This window comes from Phaseolus vulgaris, chromosome 4 (genome assembly GCF_000499845.2).
Source record: "Phaseolus vulgaris cultivar G19833 chromosome 4, P. vulgaris v2.0, whole genome shotgun sequence".
NCBI lineage: Eukaryota > Viridiplantae > Streptophyta > Magnoliopsida > Fabales > Fabaceae > Phaseolus > Phaseolus vulgaris.
The window spans coordinates 14,122,767-14,129,910 of NC_023756.2; positions in this window are offsets into that span (position 1 = coordinate 14,122,767).

Sequence of the window (7,144 nt, forward strand, 5' to 3'; positions counted from 1 at the left end):
CAACATTCAATGTTAGATTTATTATTGTTTAAAAAGGAAAGTTGATTCGTGTTCATTTATTCCTGTTTGGAAAGAAAACTTGATTGAGAGTGTGATATACAAATGCTTTGAAAAAATATGAAATTGTTTTTAAGTGTTGATTGATTGAATTCACTCTCAAGGTAACTATTGATTATCCAAGATGAAAATATATGGAGAAAAAATATGATAAATGGTCCAAATAAAATAATGACATATTTAAGAACTAAGCCTAGTAAATACTTTATGTCGAATTTATATCTCTAAATTTATACATATTTTATATTTTATATAACATTTGCAAAAGTTAAATAATAATTTTTTTTCCTTACTCCATTATTATTTTTCTATTTTTTTCATTTCTTAACATTTTCAAATAATTTCTTTAAAAACTTGTAATATTAAACACTTTAATCAACTAAATAAATTATATTTCATTAACTTATATACAAATTTAAATTTCACTCTAAAATAAATTATTCAAAACTAAAATATTTATTACAATATTATAAATTAAATAAATTTAAAATAAATAAATCTATATATAATAAATTTTTTAAAAAGGCTACATATGCGTCGGTTAGGACGACGCATAAAATAATTAATTTTTGTGCACACGTTTCGCCAGCTAAGCCGATGCATACTACAAATTATTATGTTCCATGTGTTGGTCTAGCTAACGTAATATTTTTTTTTTTCACTTTCTCTTCACGTTTGTCATGCGTTGAGTAACCCACACAACATTTTGTTTGCGTCAATTTTTTGTTGGTTTGGCTGACACAAAATTCACGTCTTTCTCTTTACCGACACAAATGTTACGTAAGAAGTTGAGTAGTTTGATTAAATAATAATGGTACTGTAAAATTGAGAGACTTAATTGATATTTTATTAATAGGAAAATCAAATTCATTAAAATAAATAAATTATAGTATCAAAAGATAATTAGACCTAATTTAATATGGATGATGTATTTTATGTAAAGATGTTTGACAAGTAGAAAAGTGAAAAGATAATCCATTAAAATAGCACAAAGGATGTAAAGATTAAAAATAGTTATATCAAAGATAAAAAAAAAAAATGGATTCATCTTGTTAGAGTGGCATAATGGCATTGCAGAAAGAGATTGTTGCATATTATCTAATACGACCATGAAGTGCTTAAATAAGAACATGATCAACTCTAATAAGCTTTTAAGGGATGTGAAACATGTTGGTAAAGATTTATGCTATTTGAAATATAACACAAAACTTACAATATAAATAACATTTATATTGTATATGGTTCTCAAACCATTTCCTTGCCAAAGTCACTTAGTCTTTATTTGTACTTGATGATCCAATCCTCTTGTAACATACACCTATTTTAGTTTCATCAGTTTTAGCTTCTTTGAATTTCTTGTATAAGTCACTTCAAGTGCAACTATTATAATGAATGCTAACTTGTAGCACTCATCTCCCAATGTTGAAGGTATAATGTCTTTCTTCCATGTTTCAATTATTGAGAAGCGGTGTCTTCTTTGCATATTGGACATGCTTTATGACCTTTAACACTATACTCTGATAAGTTACTATAGGCAAAAAAGTCATTGATGGTGCAAAATAACATGAAATGCATATTGAAAGTTTCATTACCAAATCCGCCAAATACTTTAACACCCTGATCCCACATCAACTTTAAATCTTCAATTAGGGGACTTAGATAAACATTTATGTAATTTCTTGACTGTCTTGGACCGGATATCATCATAGACAACATCATGTATTTTCGCTTCATGCACAATCCAGGAGGTAATTTGTAAATAACTAGTAAAACAGGCCATGAACAGTGGTTCGTACTCATATTACCAAACAAATTCATTTTGTATGTAGCTAAACCTAGTCGGATATTTCTTGACTCTTTACCAAACTCTAAAAACTCGTCATCAAATTTCTTCCATTGAATAGAATCAGCGTGGATGATGGTACATGCCATCACATTTCCTCTCATCTGCATTCCATCTAAGATTCTTAGCATCATTTGGGTCTTGAAACAAATGCTTCATCCTTGGAATGATGGGAAGATACCACACAACCTTCATTGGGCTCCATGCTTTTCCATCTTATCAATAATATCATCGTCTTTTTGTTTCAACTTATAAATGACAACCCACATGATGTGATTCCAATAGCCACATAGAACAAGATTCTTGACACTTTGAGGAATCACCTTGAGCTGGAAAATGTAGAGGCACTTTCTTAGAAGTTGGATCATGGTTCTAAGATCAAGAACTCACCAATAACAAGTACCAAATCCCAAACTCATTTGGATGAACCAAATATTGTCAAATTGAATCAACAAAGGAATAGAAACTAGATTAACCGAACAGAATTAAGCTACTAAACAAAAGAACCGAACAGAATTAAAAACAAAACAGAATATAGGTGCTGAAAATAGAAAAAAACCGAAAGCTAGACAACTCAAAACACAAGGCAACATGAACAATTGAAGAAGAAGAAAGGAAGGAGAAGAGAATGCTCATGAAGATGGAAGATAGGTTGGATGATCACGCCACTAGAAGTATGGATGCTCCTAGATGAGTGTGGAAGCCGCCACTTGAGGAAACCATGGTCCTTCAAGATAAGACTAGAGTAGAAGCTCAAAGCTCTCCAAATGCTCACTCCAATTTTGAGTATAGTTTCTTTAGATAAATTCAAATCTGAATTTTTACAAAGAGAGCACCTCTATTTATAGCCTAAGGTGCTGAAAAGTAAGCTACACAAATTCAAAAAAAACTCCCTCCTAAAAAGCTTCTAGAATTTGCGCCTAAAACAAAGCATGAGGAAGGTGTGATCCCTTCTCTCACTTTGGCACCTCCTTATTTACTCCTACACCTATCTACTAACACACCCCCCCTAAGACTCTTAACTAAAGACTAAAAGATGCTTTAACAATAGAAGTTTCTAATGTTTCCCTCTAAGCACCTTTCTAAACAATATTTATTTAAAACTTGAGAATCAACTAAAGGTGGCTTTTTATAATGAAGAACAAGATCATTCGCCTTCACATTTAAAGTTTTTCTTGTTAATCTTTGCAAAAGATAAAGCCCAAGCCCAAGCCCAAGAAGGCCAAAGCCCACAAAAGTCCAAAGACCATCCCATGAAGGGCAAAGCCAAGTTTTAAATAAATATTGTTTAGAAAGGTGCTTAGAGGGAAACATTAGAAACTTCTATTGTTAAAGCATCTTTTAGTCTTTAGTTAAGAGTCTTAGGGGGGGTGTGTTAGTAGATAGGTGTAGGAGTAAATAAGGAGGTGCCAAAGTGAGAGAAGGGATCACACCTTCCTCATGCTTTGTTTTAGGCGCAAATTCTAGAAGCTTTTTAGGAGGGAGTTTTTTTTGAATTTGTGTAGCTTACTTTTCAGCACCTTAGGCTATAAATAGAGGTGCTCTCTTTGTAAAAATTCAGATTTGAATTTATCTAAAGAAACTATACTCAAAATTGGAGTGAGCATTTGGAGAGCTTTGAGCTTCTACTCTAGTCTTATCTTGAAGGACCATGGTTTCCTCAAGTGGCGGCTTCCACACTCATCTAGGAGCATCCATACTTCTAGTGGCGTGATCATCCAACCTATCTTCCATCTTCATGAGCATTCTCTTCTCCTTCCTTTCTTCTTCTTCAATTGTTCATGTTGCCTTGTGTTTTGAGTTGTCTAGCTTTCGGTTTTTTTCTATTTTCAGCACCTATATTCTGTTTTGTTTTTAATTCTGTTCGGTTCTTTTGTTTAGTAGCTTAATTCTGTTCGGTTAATCTAGTTTCTATTCCTTTGTTGATTCAATTTGACAATATTTGGTTCATCCAAATGAGTTTGGGATTTGGTACTTGTTATTGGTGAGTTCTTGATCTTAGAACCATGATCCAACTTCTAAGAAAGTGCCTCTACATTTTCCAGCTCAAGGTGATTCCTCAAAGTGTCAAGAATCTTGTTCTATGTGGCTATTGGAATCACATCACCACACCTCAAACAATTTTTCAACAATTCAAAATCCTTCTTGTATATATACAATCATTAGGACATGCATGTATGTTTTTATACTCCATACTCATCAGAAAAAGACTCTTTTTAGCCTCATAATTACAATTAGGTAGAGTATTTCCTTCTGGAAGCATCTCCTTCAACAAATGAAACAATTTCGTGAAGCTTTTATCAATCTATCCATTTATTGTCTTCAAATTCATCAATCTTAATACCACCGACAACCGTGTGAAGTTAGTTTATCTAGGATACAATGGAGTCTCTGAATCGCTTAACATACTTCCATATCCATGTGATTCTGCAAAAGACTCAGCTCCAACATCATGAAACATGTCCTCCAATCGATCATCATGTATTGCATCATCCATGGTGGATTGAAACATATCCTTGGGATACGAAAACTCTTGGTAAATTTAATCACCATGCCATGTCCAAGTTGTATAAGATCGTAGAAACCCATCACATAGAAGGTGCTCCGTGATTTTGTTAACATTCAATCTTCTCCTGTTCAAATAATTAACGCACAGACACCTAAACTTTACTCCATCATGAGCACTACTATTGGTCTTACGTTGTGCAAATTATATAAATTCTTCTACTCCTCTTTCGTATTCAATCTCGATCCATTATGTTCTGTAATAGTCATTGAGGTGTTTACTAATGCGTGTGAAATCTCACATTTTTATTATAGGTATACACCTATCCCATTGGAGAAGATTCATTTTTATTATAATTTAATAGTACATAACTTTAATCAACATTCCTTATATTTAACAAAATTTTAGCAACATTTCGCATTGGTCTTCAGGTGACACGAAATCTCCACAATCAAATATGCACCCGAAGAACAACATGAAGTGCTATGAATCAAATTTACGTAAAATATATGACATGTCAATTACAAATTACGTACTACTAAACTAATAAAAAGCGTTTGCTCTTCTCAAACTGTCCACATAGACAATTCAAGACTCAATACAATTACTGTCACTACAACCTCCTCTGCTTTTTTAAATTTTTTTTAAAACAAATTACAATTGTAGAAGTTGTAGACAAAGACATGTATTAAATCTCAAACGAGAAACAATTGTCGAGGGTCGAACACCCCCAAAGTCAATATCAACACGTATCAAAGAATTATAAATATACATGCAATATAAAATTAATAAATTTAATCATACATACAATTGAATAAAGAATATTAATTAAAAACCAATAAATTATTTATAATCTCATTACAAAATATAATTAAAAATCATTAAATTAATTATAAATACTAAATAATATTACTCTAATTACAATATAACAAATTAATAATTATATTCTAACGTAACAATTAACATAATATAAATTAATAATAATACAAATTGAAACAAATACTAAAATATAAAAATTATAATAAATAATAAAATATACAAATTAATATAAATACTAAAAACAATATTAAAAAAAAATAAAAAAAACCAATCTGTAGCAAGCGACGGTGGTAAAGTGCAACGACGATAATGAGAGAACAAAGACAAATTGGTGGTGGTGGAAGTGGGAGAACGAAATCACTTGAACGAAATGCAATGAGAACCATCAATGAAAAGAATGGAATAAACAATGATAATCAACAATGAGAGAAAAAAATATTGAGTGTGAAGGAAGAACTTACAAACACTACAAAAAAAAATGTTATTAGGATGAGCCAAAAACATACCCTAACTATGAAAAATCAACGTAAAAGGGTAATTATCGTGAGCTTAGTGTTAATGGGAATTTCGAAGCTAATGTAGTCGATGTAAAGATATTGGCGGGTGCAGGCGACACATGGCGGGTGTTTTTTGCGAAGGTCAAGCGTGGGCTTAGTCTACAAGGAGTTGACAATTTTTTAAAAAACGTGGGTTTGACGTACGTTTCGTCCACGCAAAATTATATTACATTTAAAAGAGCATGGGCTTAGCCTTCGAGATGTCCACACATTTTCAAAGAAGCGTGAGTTTAGCCCACGAAGCGGTGGTTTCTGGTGGAGTTGCAGGTTTCTTTGGAGGTTCGCGGTGTTCTTGAGTTTTCTTGCGGAGTTTCGCGCAGTTTTTCCGATTGATCGCTGAATCGATCGTAGATGAAGTAAGTGCTGTTCGCTGCATTCTGTGGTTCGCCAAGTTTCATGAGAAAAATGAGAAGCAGTCGTTCAAGTCCAGTTGCGCCCGTCGCTGCTGAAGGCGCCGCCACCATGACCATGGCGCAGATGGTAGAAATTATGCGCTCGTTGCAGGCAACTGTAGAAGCCTCGCGCATAGAACAGGCGAGAATGCATGAGGACCTGGCCGCCTCTCGGGCCAGGAATGATGAGCTTAGCAAGGTGACTGAGGAGCTGCGTCAAGCTCTTCAGGAGCAGCAAGGGCGTTCTATTGCTGAAGAGGTCGCGCCATCGTCGCCACCTCGTGTTTTTCCTATGCCTTTCGATCAGGCGATTACTGACACGCCTATTCTTGCGAGTGTGGTTCCTGTTAAGGCTGTTTTCACCGGCGTGGAGGATCCTGAAGCTCATCTCACCACGTTCCATACGCAGATGATGCTGTCAGGGGGATCAGACGCCGTGTATTGCAAGATGTTCGTGAGCACGCTCCAGGGAACGGCGCTGGAATGGTTTGTGAGCCTGCCTAACGGTCACATTACCAATTTCCAACAGTTCTCGAAGATTTTCGTCGAGCAGTATATCGTGAATAAGGCACCGCCCAGGGTGTCTTACAATTTGTTTGATATAAGGCAGTACCAGGGAGAGTCCCTCAGGGACTACCTAAATCGCTTTGGGGCGCAGATGGTCAGATCGCCAGCTAAAGATGAAGAAATGCTGGTCTATGCATTTAAGAAGGGCGTGCTGCCGGGACCATTCTGCGAGGCATTGATCAGGGCCCACCCCGCCACGTTTGCTGAGGTTAGGCGACTTGCGGTGGCCCACATCGCCGACGAGAGTGCAGTCGCCGAGAAGAGAGGAAGCGTGGCTCCCACTAGGCCACGCGCCCAGACTAGGATCCAGCCACAGAGGGTGCTGGAGACAGCGGCGGCCAGAAGGGATCAGAGGACTCGCCATCCTTATGATCCAAGGAAGAACAAGGGTAGGGGCCAAGGA